At 40.7% G+C, this 16,621-nt stretch overlaps 1 long non-coding RNA gene across 1 annotated transcript in view; it reads left to right on the plus strand.

The window, feature by feature from the left end:
• Window positions 1-10,361, plus strand: part of LOC122806869 — a 191,167-nt gene extending 180,806 nt beyond the window's left edge. Inside the window, exon 3 of the long non-coding RNA XR_006365566.1 lies at window positions 10,321-10,361. This is a non-coding gene — a long non-coding RNA (uncharacterized LOC122806869). The remainder of the gene's footprint in view (window positions 1-10,320) is intronic.
• Window positions 10,362-16,621: the final 6,260 nt, after the last annotated feature.

A 16,621-nucleotide genomic window follows, 5' to 3' on the forward strand; every position in this document is an offset into this window, starting at 1 on the left:
CTCAGAGACACAGGATACAAATGGAGACTGACTGAGTTTCCGATCATAAATATGTGTTTGAGACATGGATGCCAAGAAAGTCACCTGAAGAGCGAAGCTCGATAGGTGAATCACTGCATTATGTGGAATGCACATAATTTAGGGTTATGATTGGAGACCAGATCATAGTTCTTTGTAGTGCATGGAACTTTATCTGCTCCGTGTGCTGTTAGCAGCCCCCCCCCCTCTTTTTTTTACACTGTTAGTAAGTGTTTTGCCAGCTTTCAAAGTCTAAAACACTTAGGGACAGGGTATTACACTGCCTTTCTGACAGTGCTCGATAAGTGGCTTACATTTACACTTGCTTTCCATAGCTCCTAACTGTCCAGATTTTTGCCACATTTGTTTGGTTTGTTCCTCATAAAGTCCGTGGATTTTGCAGGATTGAAGTAACTGAATAGTGACATACCTTTGAGTTTCAGAGTTAGTAGCCTTCGGAGAAAATGCAGGTGAACACACATCTGTTATTTTAGGTTCTTTTAGTTTATAAAAGGAAGGTACACTTTATCAGTGCAGACAACCGAAAGAATCATATTTTTTGTTCTGCTGCTGTCTTTCCTGGTCAGTACTGTCAGATTTTACTGCCTAGCCCAAGACCCAACTTTAACTTGAGCAGAGGGTATTTAACATTTGTTAAGTTTGGGTCTCGTGCAGCTCTAACCCTTAACTGATTTATCTTTTTTTTGAATATTGTTGCATAGTCACCCCTCTTTATGCACTACATAAAGCTTGTCAGCAGTTCCTTAACCATAACACTGTTTGCTGTAGTTCATCTTTGAAATCTGGCATACTTTTTTTTAACTTTAACACTAATTTTAATAATTCCATTATGAAAGGTGATTTCACACACCAGCAGCAAATGTCTTTATAGAGTACTTGCAGAATCACTTTTTTATTCAAGTGATGCAAATGAGAGTTCAAAGACAGTAGAATAAAATTAGTATTCTATACATTTTTGGAAAAAAGTTTAACTGCGCAAGTCAGGCAACAGTAATGAATCCATGGCTTATAACTTTAGCCCTTTTTGGTATATGATTCAGATAATACTGTGTGAGTCGGCTTGAAAAATATAAAATATGCATTATTGTTTTGTGAAATGATTGGCAAAACCAAAACATCCAAATGGCTATGTAAGACTATCAGTGGTACCTTGCAATACTGGATCTTTTCTCTTGTCACAATAAGAAGACTTGAAGCAAATCTCTCAGAATAATATAATGTGACCCTCCACTACAAAATATGGTAAGCTGGTGGTTCCAGCTCCAAAGAAGCATGCATATCTTCTTGGAATGCATATTTTTAATATACATATCTAAATGGTGGTTGGTGGGGGTCACTTATCCATTGGCAACAAACTTCTGTACTTGTGAAAATTAAATCTTTACTACTGATGTACTGACAACTCAATAAAGAGATACTTTAAGCCATTATTGCACTTAGCATTCTGAGCAGAATCTCACCATAACATCTCACTGTAACACCCACAGTGAAACCAAAGTGTAATGCAGCAGTAAATGCACATGAACTAAAGCAGCTGGGGCCTGCCTTTGAGAGCAGTGTTTCTGACTACCATTCAAATTTCAGTATGAGACTTTCCGGTAATAACAGGATGTTCAACTACAAAACGTATCTAAATTTACAATTCTAACATCAAAGATGCCAGTATAGTACACCTCTGAATTTATCCCTCAAGCATTAGTTGCATGAAAATATGGCATTATAGCCACATTATGTTATAACTGAAAAAAATTCTGTTGAAATATAGTGTTTGTTTGCATCTGGTGTATTGACTACTCAGTAAAGAAGCAATTATTTCAAGCAGCAGGCTTCTTAATTTACTGCAGCATTTAAAGGACCACTACGGGAAAAAAATTAAAAAAGATCTATTTTTAACTTTTCCTTAAGTTTGGCTCATTGCAAACCTGTATGCACCAGACAGAAGTAGTTACTATAGCAATAACCACGCCTGGGTGTGGGTAATGCTGGTTTTACCCACGGTTGGTGTGGTTTGGTCATGAGGGCGAAGCCTGAGTGGCCAAACAAAGACAACCGTGGGTAAATCCAGCATTACCCACACCCAGAAGTGGGTTATTGCTATTATACAATGACATTATTTAAGAAAAAAAAAATTTTTTTCTTAAATAATGGCATTGTATAATGCCTCCTTGCTGCCCTTCCACAGCTGTCTGGTATTCTGCGGCAGTTCTGATGTACTGTGCATGCGTATGCTTACGCAGTAGACATCAGAGCTGTGGGCAAAAGCAACGGAGAAAGCAAGATCTCCGTTGCTTTTTACAAACTGTCTCGCTTTCAGAATACCAGTTTCTTAAGACATCATCATGAATGCTGCAGCATTGTTAAAATTCTGACATAAATATTATCCAAAAAGCATGATGTTATGTTGTCCCATCTCGCCTTCATTCTTACAATGATGGGTTCGGAGCCTGTTCCGAGCCTGTTCTCGTCTCCGACTCGGCTGAATACACAGCAGAAAGACTCAAACTTGGCTCGTGGCAAGTAGGTATCCCATAATGCAGTGGTGTAATTCCCCAGATCTCGTTTGCCGCTTTACGAGGTTGGATGCGCTCATCTTGTCCGTGGCTAAATTGTGACAAAATTTTTCATATTTCCTTTTAAAACCTGTAATGCTGTTCTATTTTTATAATAGATAGCTTAGTATTTAGGAATATCTAAACTGTTGTGCCTTTTCTTGCTTTATAGTTAAATAGTTATAGCTTTATTCCCTTTGGTGCTGCTTTGGCCATCGTTTCATAGGCCTAACTATATCCCTTGTAGTGGTTGTTTTGTCTTGTCGTAGTTAATTAGTAGCTCGTTAAAGTTAGAGAGCTGTTCGCCCATTTTAGTTAGAGGGCTTGTACTTTGTGTGTTGTTTGTGGGAAATAGGGCCTTTTGAGTTAGAGACCATATTTTTCTCCCTTGTTGTATGTCTCCTTCGTACTCAGTTTAGCTTTAGTAGGTCAGTAGTTTAAACTTCTTGTTGTTTTACTGTGATCTTATCAAGTCTAAAGACCAAAAAGAGAGGGAACATAAGCCTTCTGGCTTTAAAAAAATGCTAGAAGTGTACACAAAAAATGTCTATCACAGACGGTCATGTCATATGTGTGTATTGCCTTGGACCGATTCATCTACAAGAGGATTGTACATTTTGTCATTCCTTCAGTACAAGAAAGGAGAAACAAATTGATCCTGAAAGGGCTCTTAAAGCCAACTTTTGAGGAAGCTATCCACAGTTATTCTTTCTCTTCTTCCAAAAAGGATAAATCACAGAAGAGACAATCACCTGCTACCATCGGCTCAGTCGGCTCTACCAGTCAAGTTACCAAAAATTTCTAAGGCTACTACCTCCTTGGCTCCACAGTCCTCGGAGCCATTGGAGGTTATACTAATTGACAAGCCTGGTGGTTCTTCGGTTCCAAAGTCCTTGGAGCCGGTCCATGGATATTTTGCCAGTTTCTCGGACACTGAGATTTCCCATTCTGCACAGGTCTTGCTCTCCATCCCTATCCTCCAGGTCCACCAGGAGCTTATCTGAAGACGCGGAACAAGTGGTGTGCAGACTCTTGAAGTCGCCGGCGCTAACTAAATTATTTTCAACTCCAGCCCATTTGGTCCCGGAACCTACTGTACAAGCTGTACTCACTGTTGTTACTCCTCTGAGCCAAGCTGGACCTTTGGAACCAGAGTGCTTGGTACCACTTACTGTGGATCCGTCGATTCCGAGACCCCCTTCGGTGTTCACGGAGCCGACTTCTGCTCCGACACTCTTGGTGTCGTCTGGAGAGTCTGGAAGCTGGGGTTCCAGTCGGCCCTGTGGGGGGATTCTCTGCCCCGATCTTCAGTGCCAAGCCTACCCCTCGGTGCGTCGGCCCAGGATAGCTTGGCTCCTACATCAGCCTTGGGTCCAATCTCGCTGGTTCCGGTGCCTTCCTCTGTCTCTTCAGAGCCGAGGGAGTATTTGGAGCTGGTGGGATCCTCCTTTGAGCTCATGAGGAGTGTGCTGTCTACCCATACAGCTCCACAGAGGGATACTAGCACTCATCCCCGTAAGGCACCGGCTACTGTCTCGGCACCACCCATTCCACAGGACAGCAGAGATCCAGCGCCTCAGGATTCCCCATTGGGCGAACCCCGCTCCTCTGAGGCCTCCCCAGAATATCCTTCTGAGGAGCCACCTCGGAAGAGAACTTGCAGGAGGAAGCATATAGACTCGCCAGATGAGTCCGTCACTTCAGACACTGACCTCGAGGAGTCTGAAGGGTCCCCACGGTCATCCTTTGATATCTCATTTGCAGGTATTCTAGAGATCCTGAAGCAGAGAGGCAGCTGGCAGGCCACCACCCCTTCTGATGAGGAGTCGGTGTACCTGAAGGCTTTTAGTTCTCAACCTTCAGCCTCCTGTGTGTCTCTGCCTTTCAATGAACTAATGGACCTGGTTAGTCGAAGGCGTGGGAGTCACCTGACACTATGGAACCATTTCGTCGGAGTCCCAACAAATTCTTGTCAGGAATCTCGGCAAAGGATTTCTTCACTAACGGGGTACCTGTAGATGCTATGGTGGTGGCAGCAGCCACCAAGAAGGAATTTTCAGAGACATCCTCATCTGTTCATCCTCCGAATAAAGACTCTCGAATGATGGACAAATACGGCAAGCATGCCTCTTCATCAGTGACATTTTCTCTCTGACCGCTGAACTACCTGTCACACTTTACAAGGCTACAAAGAGATCTTCTGAAAGAGCTAGGAGATACTCTACAAGGTACATTAGCTGCGGGGGTGAATGAGAAGGTCTTCTCCCAGCTGTCCACCTTAATTTCCATCATCAACTCCTCCATGAGGCTGATATCCTAAGCAGCTGATGGAGCAAGCAGGGCAGTGGATTCCAGAGTTTCCCTTAGGAGACACTCCTGGATGCACTTGTGCAATTTTGCGGAGCCTTTTAAGTCTACTTTTACTAATGCCTCTTTTGATGGTTCCTCACTCTTTGGACCCAAAGTAAAAGACACTCTCACCCGATGCAAGCAGGAAGGAAAAACTCTCTCTGCCATTGGAGTACATTTTTCCGTACCTTCAAGACCTTATCCTAAAGGTCAGAAGAGTGGGAAAATGTGGTTCAAAAGATCCCAGAGAGTTTTCCAAGATGCACGAGGTGATTCCTTCCCCAGGAATAGAGGGGGAGGTAACAACAGTAGACGCCGCCCCAGAGGCAGGATGACCGTAATTCCTTTCGCAGACGCCCTTATCAGCGCTCCTGAAAGGAGGCCCATCAGCTCTACTCTGGAGGCAGTCGGGGGACTTAATCCATGTACCCAGAAGCCTGGCAAACTATCACAAGAAACAAATGGGTACTAAAAATAATATCCAGAGGATACTCCATTCCTTTCTCCAATCCTGTTCCACAGACTAGAACAATCCCAGATGTTCTATCCAGTCTAAGGGGGCAAGCAACTATAGAGATTCAAACGTTGCTGCACAAAAGAGTCATCCAAGAAGTCCCCACAGACCAAATAGGATTTGGAACTTACTCAAGATTCTTTTTGGTGCCAAAAAGAACAGGGGACTGGAGACCCATATTAGACCTAAGCAAATTAAATGAATCTGTCAAGAAGTCAAAGTTCTGAATGGTGATACTGCAGTCTATACTTCCTTTTTTTAGGGAAAGATGATTGGATGTGCTTGATAGACCTTCAAGATGCTTACTACCACATAAAAATGGACAGGACATCGAGAAGGTACTTATGCTTCCGGCTGGGACATCGAGGAGGTACTTATGCTTCCGGCTGGGAGTCTGTCATTATCAGTTTCAAGCTCTGCCCTTTGGTCTCACTACAGCCCCCAGAGTGTTCATCAAATGCATGGCAGTAGTCATGGCTCACCAGAGGTGACTAGGATTCCGAGTGTTTCCCTATCTAGACGACTGGCTCCTATCTGCCACCACCAAGCATCTACTCCAACAAGCCAGGGATCTTTGGATGTTTGCACTAAGTTGGGTATTGCAGTCAACTTTCAAAAATCTGCCTTGTTGCCCTGTCAACATATTACATTTATAAGCGCAGATCTGGACACCGCTTCTATGGTGGCACGTCTTCCAACAGAAAGAGTTGTAGCACTCAGACAGCAGATACTTTATCTTCTTCCCAAGACCAAGGTGAAAGCAAAGATTACTAGGGACAATGGCTTCCACAATAACACTGGTTCCTTTTGCCAGAATGCACATGAGGATCCTTCAATGGCTGTTGTTCTCCCAATGGGTCACTTCAAGAGCTTCCTATGTCCCACCCGATCAGGATAACGGAATCATGCAAAAATGACTTATGATGGTGGATACACTCCAGCCATGTGACCATAGGGAGACCCTTTGTTCCACAACAACCCATAACTACGGTGACCACGGACGCTTTCCAGATAGGGTGGGGGGGCATTATCTGGGGAGAACAGTCCAAGGTACATGGTAAGAACACGAGGCTCACTTGCATATAAATGTCCTAGAGATGAGAGCAGTGCTTCCTGTGTTGCAAGCACTCCACGACTCTCTCCCTCTAGGGACAGTTGCAAAACAGTCGGACAGTATGTCTGTGGTTTGGTACATAAACAAGCGGGGGGATCCAGATCTTACCCCCTTTGTCGTGAGGCCCTAAAAGTTTGGCAATGGGCAGTTTCTTCCCAGCACTTTCTAATAGCAATGCACATTCCGGGGAAGTCCAACGCGATAGCGGACAAGCTGAGCAGGGCAATTTTAATGCCTCACGAGTGGTCTCTCAATCAGAATGTAGCGGAAATGATTTTCCGAACATGGGGTCTGCCTTGCTGCAATCTTTTTGCCACTCCTATGAATGCCAAGTGTAGCAACTACTTTACCCTAATTCCCCCCTCCTAGGGAGACATCAAAAGATGCACTTGCTCACGATTGGCCCTCAGGACTTCTGTGTGCCTTTCCTCCATTTCCTGTCATACCCAGAGTCATTCAGATAGCATAGTCCTTGGGAAGCAGCGTAATTCTCATTGCTCCTTACTGGCCTTGTCAAGTTTGGTTCCCCTTCCTTTGCCTCATCTTCAGGAGAAGCCTTGGACTCTGGACACAGTTCCAGACCTGCTGACACATGTTCCAGGTGCGCTTCATTCTTCTCTCCACACCCTAAAATTGACAGCTTGGCTGCTCCACTTCCCAATTTAGTCATGCTTCAGAATTTCACTCCTGCAGTTAAACATATCTTAATGTCCTCTCATAAAGCTTCCACTAGAAAACTGTATATTAGCAAGTAGAAAAGGTTTTCCCTTTGGGCTCTAAACAGGAACATTGATCCTTTTTCTGCACCCATCCATTCTATTTTGGAATTTTTGGCAGAACTCTTTCAACAAGGTTCAGCTGCAGCAACCATCAGAATACAGCTCGCTGCAATCTCATATTTCCACATTGGTGATTCTATGAACTTAATGTCAGACAGGTTGTGTAGAGCCTTCTTGAAAGGTGCTTCCTTATTAAGACCTCCCTTTAAAGAACCCCTTCCTCCTTGGGATTTAAATTTTGTTCCGTCTCACCTGAAGTTACCACCTTTTGAGCCCTCATCATCTTTAGATCTCAAGTTCCTTTCTTGGAAGACCATTTTTATGATGGCTATAACATCTGCTAGAAGAGTATCAGAGTTTCAAGCTCTTTCTATTAAACAGTCATATTTGATATTTCATAAAGATAGGGTATCCTTGAGAACTAATCCATCATTTTTACCCAAAGTCTCTTCTTCAGCTAACATAAATCAATCTGTTGAGCTCCCAGTGTTCTTTCCTAATCACAGCAACAAGGCGTAATACAAATTACATCAATACAAATTGCATCAACTAGATGTGCATAGACAACTCAGATTCTATTTGCATAGGACCAAAGATTTTAGAAAATCTGACCAGTTATTCGTATCCTTCTCTGATGTAAAAATGGGTAGCTCATTTTCAAAAACTACTCTTTCCAGCTGGCTCTCAAACTGCATTACATTAATTTATACCTCAAATAACAGAGATTTAACATTCAAAGTGAAGGCTCATTCCACTAGAGCAATGGCTACATCTTCTGCCTTTCAAGCCAGAATTCCTATGGATAATATTTGTGCAGCAGCTACTTGGACCACTCCTCATACATTTATCACACATTACAAAGTGGATTTGACCTCCAGGGACAGGACCTGTTTTGGTTCCACGGTGCTTAAAGGTGTACTCTTGTGAGCCACCCAGGAAAAAGGTGCTAGGGACACTGTCCCATCATTGTAGGAATGAAGGCGAGATAAGACAACATAAAATAAAAAAAGTTATGTACTCACCATAACGTTCCATGTCTGTTGTCCATCTCGCTGTTCACTCTTACGAACCCTCCCTCCTTCCCCCTTCCAGAGACTACTTGTGGACCTGGTGGATGTTTTTACTACCTTCAGAAGTTCTTTGTTTCAGTTCATTTCTCCTTCTATGGGGGATAGTATATATTTGTGTCTATATGTATATGTATATGTATATGTATATATATATATATATATATATATATATATATATATATATATATATATATATATATATGTAGATAGTTTTACAATTCATTTAGTAGTAGCAGCAAACAAGATCTGGGGAATTACATCACTGCATTATGGGAAACCTACTTGCCACAAGCCAAGTTTGAGTCTTTCAGCTGTGTATTCGGCCGAGGGCAACCCATCATTGTAAGAATGAATGGTGAGATGGACAACAAACATGGAATGTTATGGTGAGTATATAACTTCTTTTTTATCCCCTTGGTGGAAGGACTGTTTTATGTCAAAATACAGTATCAAATAGTTACTGTAAAATTTAATGTATACAGTAACACTAATACCCATTTCTAAGCACAGTAAGCCACGAGGATGTGTATTACAGAGACATTACCGCACTCGCATGAACTTAGGCTCATGCCTTGGTAATGTGTACACTGCACACCCCTTTATGCTTTACTGCTTACCATATATCAGCAGTGTTCTTCTGGCCAGGAGTGTGAGTTTAGTGCTGTATTTCAGCTTGGGGGCATTGTAGGTTCTGCTTAAAGACCATTTTTCTTTTTTAATTTTCTTCTCCAGTCTTTCATGTACTGTCATTACTACATTTTTATTAGTCGTCCTGAGCAGAATTTTGAGCGAGAATATGGCCAGCCACATCTGTAACCAGGAATGTGCAGCCCCCATTGATTTTGGCTTAAGACGGGCACATTTCTTTGAAGAACAAGTTTGAAAAAAAATTATTTCAAGACATAAGGGCACTTAAAAAGCCTGTTGGAACTGTCCTGGCTAAGCAAGTGGCATTATCTTTGCATATCCTTGCTTTTGATATGGCATATTCATTTCTGGTAGTTTTAGTTGATGCCTCATTGCACAGCCACCAGATCCACCCTGGAACACCAAATGTTAGCCTCAGCTTCTAGGTTTAAAAATGAAGACTAGTTTTCCAATTAACCACATCTGTTTCAAATGCATATATGGGTGGGTAGGAATGTAGCAGTACTTTGTAAAGTAGACTTACTTGAAGGCAGTATTCACTGGACAGATCACATGTGAGCATTTTGTATGTTTGTTGTATATGGCATGACAACAGTATCTCATAACTGAAAAACTAACTACAGCTGCTATCCTTTCTGTTAGCTATCTTAGTTTTAATTGTATTCTGTTAAGTATAATTGATCATTTGCAAGCCATGAATAACTACTATGTTTTAATTTATCCATCTTTAATTTAAATTTTTTTTCCGACTGTTTGGGGGGGGGGCTCCTTTTTGCACATGCACTTGAGATCAGCACTGAAGTGAGGAGAATACTGCAGGTATCAAATGTTGCAGAATTGTTGTCGGCATTGCCATGTGTTGACTGCATTTCTTCAATAAATGAAAATGCTGTTGCTAACTATTTGATGCATGTGATTCATATGTGCAGATATATACATTGAGATGCTCATGTGTTTTTTTTCTGCATGACAGAATTGGATAGTTGTTTAATCCTTCTATCTTCAGTCTGTGGTTCTTCAAATGATCATCTTTATTAAGTTGTAAAGACTCCTTCCAGAAAAATATTAATCTGTAGGCACTTGATACTGGCTGATAAATCTATAGTTTATTATATGGACTGTGTCTTGCCTCTTTAGTGGTGAGCCCTGTGCATTGACATGTTTAGCACAAAATGCTGATCATAGAAATGCTACTTCTTCATTGCAAATGTAAATGTTAATGCACAGATTTTAAAACAAACTTTTTTTATTTATTTAGATGTCTTCCAGGATGTCAGATATGCCAGCAGCTTGTCAGGTAAACACTGTTTGTCTTAAATTGCATTTTCTGTGTTCTACATTCATTTTTATGTCTTCATTTCTCCTTAGCAGAACTTTTTTTTTCTTGGAGGCAGATTTACAGGAAAAAGTACAACTTATTAATGCTTTTTTAAGTGCTGATGTTAAATTTGAAGTGCACATCTGTGAGAAGTATTTTGTTTGTTTTTAAACTAGATGCAGGCAGTAACTTAAAAAAAAATACATGTACTGCAACGTAAAATTGCTTTTGAACCTGGCAGTCTTTTATCAACAGCCTAAGCAAAGAGCATGTAGTCCAGTATTTTGCTATAGCCCTAAACAGCTCACCATTGTCAGAAATGTGCTGGCAGATTAATTGAAGTGGTTGAAGGGCATTTATGATTTTGATTCCCTGGTGCAGAAGATGGCAGTATGGATGAAATAGCATAATTTTTTCTGCCTCTGTTCCCATAATTTGGAATTTTAAATGCATGATTATTGGTGTTCTCCTTATGCATGGAGACAAGTAAAATAGTTTTCTTTGCTCATTCCAGATTTCTTAAGATTCTCTGGTAAGCACTGGGATTCTGCTGTAATCAGATCTTGCCTGGAACTCTGACCATCCGTTAACTTGGTGATGAAATCTTAATGTCCTGGTTTCCATTTCTGTGCATAGGTTAGAATCCCTCCATCAGTACCCAGCTGATTTGTGCTTTTTTAGCAATGATGTCTGCCTAACTGAATGCCAGATGTAAAATATGTTCTGTAGGGACCAGTTGTACTTTGTAAAGCAAGCAGCATTCAGTGACAGTCCCTCTTAAGAACATTCAGGTAGAATCAGTGATTACAAAGTCTTTCCCAGTGAAACGGTCAGCTCACAGCATAATTAATTGGTGGCCACAATCAGCTGCATGCAGTGGTCAGATGAGTCTTCCAGGGTCATCAAAGACTAAGCTGAAGGCATGAAAGTCTTGAGTTTTCTGTTTTGCCCCTTTAACTGCTGAGCATTTTCAGAAGGTCATTACCCAGAATACTGTCCGCTTTTGCTCTTTATTTTTAAAAGCCTGCATGCACAACAAGGTATAATATTTATTATTCACTTGCTTACATTGAGGTCTTATACTCAGAGACATAGCAGCAACTGCATTGTGAATTTTAAAGGAAATAGTTACATTTTTAATGTCAAGTTTTATGCCTCAAAATATACAAAGTATGAAAAGATCAATTTTATAAAAAAAAGACACGCATACCCTTTTTTATGTCGTGTTACATATTTATGATTTTGACAGGCTTTGTTTATTTCACTCTGAAGAGAACTGAAATTTTCTTTTCAGATGATTCTTTTGTGAAGTTGTACTCTGTCAATTTACAGTGTCCATGCTGTCTTGTACAATATTTCTGTAGTGTTTCAATGTATCCTTATGATTTTTTCAGGACAAAACCTCTTGACAACCCTACTTTCATTTTACTTTGGAATGCCTTTTAGCATTTAAGGAAACTAGACTATAGAATAATTTCAAATGTTGGTATGCCTCTCAGAACATGTAAAATATGCATGTTATGCTGTAACTCAGTGGTTCCTAAACTTTGTAGATTCTTGGCTCCCTTGCTGAATCCAGGTTTTCCCAAGGTGCCCCCCCCCCCCCCCACGGCGTGCATAAAGTGCATATTTCATGTATTTATTTATTTGACATTTGTTTAACGAGGCTGCCCGACTGGACTAGGAGACCTGAGGAGAAAGGCTCAAAAGTACAATAAAAAGTCAAGTACCAAAAAATAGTGTGCATTCTGTTGAACAGCATAACACTGATCTACTATAGTTGAGAAGTAAGCAAACCCAATGGCAACCTTATTATCTTTAAGTTTATAAGAGCAACATTAAAAATCTGTCCCTGTTATTTGGCTCTGTCCAGCATACCTCTCAACTGTATAGATTTTTGCAGAATGTCCAGATTTTTGCCTCATATTTTTGGTCTTTTTCTCATAAAATTGTTGTTTTCTGGCAAATCACTGGCAGATTATTGAGGTTGAAGTCGGAAAATAATGACAGACAGTTCAGTTTCATACTTCATACTCTTCAGAAAATTCATGCTAATGCAAAACCTGCATTTCTATCAACTTTCTAAGTTTGTGAGAGCAATGCTTGTGTCCCTATTTTGTGCTTTTGTACCCCCACTATTTTTGGCTTTGTCCAGATTTCTTGATCTAAGAGGGTGAGAGGTTATGTGTCCAGTGGTATGGACCAGACTTACACAGACCTCATTGCTGCCGCCAGGGATCACTCTCACTCTTCATTCTCTCCCCTGGTGGCACGTACACACACACACACACACACACACACACACACACACACACACACACACACACAGTAAATTCATATCTGGCTTGCAGAATGCCAGGAATTCACTTTACAAAAATGCAAGTTTCTTTTCCTCTTCTTTTAGCAAAACATACGCCTCACAGCAAGAGGTTCTCTGGTTCGATCCTCGGCTGGGGTGCCTTCTGTTTGGAGTCTGCATGTCCTCCCTGTGGTCGCGTAGGTTTCCTCCGGGTGCTGCGGTTTCCTCCCACATCCCAAAGACATGCTGTAGGTGGATTGGACACTCCAAATTGGCCCTAGGTGTAAGTGTGTGCATGTATGTGCCTTCAGTGGAAGGTTGGGCGCCGGGCTGGCAACTCGACACTGTAAAACTCCACTGCCAATCATGAGCGGACAGGTGATCCGCTGTGGCGACCCCTAACCAGGAAAAGCCGAAAGAAGAAGAATTAAACACCTTAATGTCTTCCTTACCTGCAATGTGAGGAAACTGGGCAAACTGGCTATTTTCTGTCTTATTCTTAAGGCTATTAGCAATGAGACAAATCACACAATGTTGAATCAAGGGATTTCAGTTCTCTGACAGGTTCCACTGTGAATTCATAGTAATTGGTGTTTGGCATGGATAGCCAAAAACTGAAGAAACTTCACACAATGTTATCACTAGTATACAAATATAGTTTAATACTTATCAAAGCCACACCTCTCAACATCACTGCTCAAGAGTTATAGAGAAAACCAAAAATAATTTGAAGGGGCAATAGCCAACATCATGGGCAATTTTTAAATGCTGCTCTAGTTCACTTAAAAAGTTAATAGAAAAACATATTTTGCATTAGTCTACATTTTCTGAACAATAAAAATTATGACACTCTAATAATTAGCATTTATTGACCAGCTGTAACCCTCTGTGATTTACTAGAAAACTACTTTAATGAGAAAAAGGACAAAAGATAATCAGGAACAATCGGGATGTTTTGCAAAATTCCAGACTGTTCAGAGGTATAAGTAAAGGCAAGTTTTTACATTTTGTAAAAAAAAAAAAAAAAGTCACTGTTGCATTTTTAATAGTAAAATATTAAAATGAAACTCATAAAGATAAGAATTAGATGAAATTTAGATGACCAAGCTGTACTTACAAAATATGTTATGACACAAGTAATGAAAGACTTCTTATAAAACAGCATATACAAATTAATTTCCAACTTGTTCCATACTTGGCAGAAGGTAGTAATTTAAAACTTTAGTTCTGACTACATATCTGATCTGCTGTGAATGGTATTTGTTAATAAATATACCAGTCTGAGATAAGAAAGCCTTAGAAAATGTGAAACACACACACACACACACACACACACACACACACACACACACACACACACACACACACACACACACACACACACACACACACACACACACACACACACACACACACACACACACACACACACACACACACACACCCTACCTCCAAAGTTGTTTCTTTCGGAAGGGCAGCAGATTCACTCCACAAAGCAGCCAGCAGCAGTCATGAAGGCAAATAGAGCCATGCCCGCCCACAAATCCATAGACCTGCAGCAGTAAATCCATTTAGAGAAAAAGCCCAGCAGCAGTAGTCATTTTCCGCTCGCGTTCAAGCCGGAAATGCGCACGTGAGCTCAATTCAGGCAGGCTGATGGAGCTGATGTTGCTGACGTCATCGCGCACGTGATGACAGCACAAACCACAAAGTCTAAAAATTCAAGCTGGGAAGAATTCGGAAATGAAGTATGCGGCACCCCTGTGAGGAAGCCGCAGCTCCCCAGGGTTCCACGGCGCTCACTTTGGGAAAACCCTTCTGTAACTTATAAAATATGACATATTACTTATTCCTAGAACAGAGTATTATTTTTGGCTGTCATTTCATACAAACTTTGCCAGTAATATGATTCAGATAATACTGTGTGCGTCGGCTTGAAAAATATAAAATATGCATTATTGTTTTGTGAAATGATTGGCAAAACCAAAACATCCAAATGGCTATGTAAGACTATCAGTGGTACCTTGCAATACTGGATCTTTTCTCTTGTCACAATAAGAAGACTTGAAGCAAATCTCTCAGAATAATATAATGTGACCCTCCACTACAAAATATGGTAAGCTGGTGGTTCCAGCTCCAAAGAAGCATGCATATCTTCTTGGAATGCATATTTTTAATATACATATCTAAATGGTGGTTGGTGGGGGTCACTTATCCATTGGCAACAAACTTCTATACTTGTGAAAATTAAATCTTTACTACTGATGTACTGACAACTCAATAAAGAGATACTTTAAGCCATTATTGCACTTAGCATTCTGAGCAGAATCTCACCATAACATCTCACTGTAACACCCACAGTGAAACCAAAGTGTAATGCAGCAGTAAATGCACATGAACTAAAGCAGCTGGGGCCTGCCTTTGAGAGCAGTGTTTCTGACTACCATTCAAATTTCAGTATGAGACTTTCCGGTAATAACAGGATGTTCAACTACAAAACGTATCTAAATTTACAATTCTAACCTCAAAGATGCCAGTATAGTACACCTCTGAATTTATCCCTCAAGCATTAGTTGCATGAAAATATGGCATTATAGCCACATTATGTTATAACTGAAAAAAAGTCTGTTGAAATATAGTGTTTGTTTGCATCTGGTGTATTGACTACTCAGTAAAGAAGCAATTATTTCAAGCAGCAGGCTTCTTAATTTACTGCAGCATTTAAAGGACCACTACAGGAAAAAAATTAAAAAAGATCTATTTTTAACTTTTCCTTAAGTTTGGCTCATTGCAAACCTGTATGCACCAGACAGAAGTAGTTACTATAGCAATAACCCACGCCTGGGTGTGGGTAATGCTGGATTTACCCACGGTTGGTGTGGTTTGGTCATGAGGGCGAAGCCTGAGTGGCCAAACAAAGACAACCGTGGGTAAATCCAGCATTACCCACACCCAGAAGTGGGTTATTGCTATTATACAATGACATTATTTAAGAAAAAAAAAAAAATTTTCTTAAATAATGGCATTGTATAATGCCTCCTTGCTGCCCTTCCACAGCTGTCTGGTATTCTGCGGCAGTTCTGATGTACTGTGCATGCGTATGCTTACGCAGTAGACATCAGCGCTGTGGGCAAAAGCAACGGAGAAAGCAAGATCTCCGTTGCTTTTTACAAACTGTCTCGCTGTGTTAAAGGAGTTTAACATAGCGAGACAGCTTTAAAAAAAGCAATGGAAAATCTCCGTTGCTTTTTTAAAGCTGTCTCGCTATGTTAAACCCATTTAACATAGCAAGACAGTTTTGAAAAAAGCAATGGAGAAAGCAAGATCTCCGTTGCTTTTTACAAAGTGTCTCACTATGTTAAAGGAGTTTAACATAGCGAGACAGCTTTAAAAAAGCAATGGAGATAGGAAGATCTCCGTTACTTTTTTTAAAGCTGTCTCGCTATGTTAAACTCCTTTAACATAGCGAGACAGTGTCTAAACAGCAACAGAGATTTTGCGTTCTCCGTTGCCGTAAAAAAAGAGTTATACTAATGGAAAAAGTCGGGCCACCGGACCTTTTTCCATTACTATAACTCTGATTTACAACGTGCACGCTGACCAATCACCGTGCACATTTTGGAATATTAATGGGGGGGGGGGGGGTCGTTGTATAATACTAATTTTATTATTTTTGTAACTCTGACTGACCTCCTGGGCCAGACATCCTGATGAGAGTTTGTTTTGTTCTAAAGATGTAAGTCCACTGTTTCTGAGATTACAGTGCCTATAGCTGGGCTGTCGACTTCCATTCACTTAAAATGGAAAAATAGGAAAGAGCAGCTAAGTTTGACAGGCCTCAGTAAAAGTATCATTTACTGTCACACAGTGCCTTTTACAAATGTTTCCTTATGTTGTCTTACACATTCTGTGAAAAAATCTTCCCGAACTGCCAGCTCATTG

The sequence above is a fragment of the Protopterus annectens genome, chromosome 7.part0 (assembly GCF_019279795.1).
Source record: "Protopterus annectens isolate FY-2018-M chromosome 7.part0, PAN1.0, whole genome shotgun sequence".
Classification (NCBI taxonomy): Eukaryota; Metazoa; Chordata; order Ceratodontiformes; family Protopteridae; genus Protopterus; species Protopterus annectens.